Genomic DNA, 1022 nt, shown 5'->3' on the forward strand with positions numbered 1-1022 from the left:
CCCCCCCCCCCCCTTCCCCAGACCTCCCCTGCCAACCCCGACTGTTGGAATCTCACTGTGTTTTCTGTTCGCCTCCTTGGTTTTTGTATGTTTTTTGAGATTTTTGCCGCATTTTTCTGTTGTCTAAAGCAGTGGTGTGAGTTGATGAGTAGGAATAAGTTGGATGTTAAAAAGATGAGATAAAGAGGTCTTGAGAAAAATACTCAAAAAAATGAAGCTTGAAATGAGAATAAGGGTTCAAATATAGAGAAAAAATTACGATAAAGTTGTCATATTGTCATACTAGAGATGCTTTAGTTTGCTAATTTACTTTCTTTTTTTTCTACAAACGACTTGGATGAAATTATTTATAAAATGCGTCCCACGAGTCATGATCTTTTTTGGACGTAAAACAAATACATTTATTAACATTTTGTTCAAAAGAAAATAAATATAAATTATGTTAAACATTACTGGTGTTTGTGCTTTTTTGACAATGAGTGTCTTTGACGCCGATAGTAAAGGAACTCCGAAGTGTTCAATATTACATACATTACATAAAAAATACATGATGAAATACATAATAAATTACATCAAATATATAAATGATCTAACAACTTACTTGTTAAATACTGAAGAGGTTCATTTTTTATATTTGTTGGATATGATTATTTAATTATAGACATTTCAAAACGCCTCTGTTCAAAAGTCTGATATTTACACATTTTTATTTGTCCCAATGAGACTAACCTCATAATGTCCCCTTAAATAGTTTTAGTACATAATGCTACTTTTCATGAAAGCGGTGTTGTCTCACCTTTTAGCCAATCGCGTGCTCCCTGCCTCTCTGAAGCCTGCGAGCTCCACATCTGCTACCAAAATGAGCCAGTTAGCTAGACCAACGACAATCAAAGTCATTCTGATGCAACCAACTTACTGCTGCAGAACCGGGGGACATATGTTGTCTTAAGGACAACACCCTGGCATGACCACGACTGTCAAAGGGATGATATGAAATAAAAATGGGCCCCATGGCATGAAAT

Source organism: Etheostoma cragini, chromosome 24 (genome assembly GCF_013103735.1).
Source record: "Etheostoma cragini isolate CJK2018 chromosome 24, CSU_Ecrag_1.0, whole genome shotgun sequence".
Lineage (NCBI taxonomy): Eukaryota > Metazoa > Chordata > Actinopteri > Perciformes > Percidae > Etheostoma > Etheostoma cragini.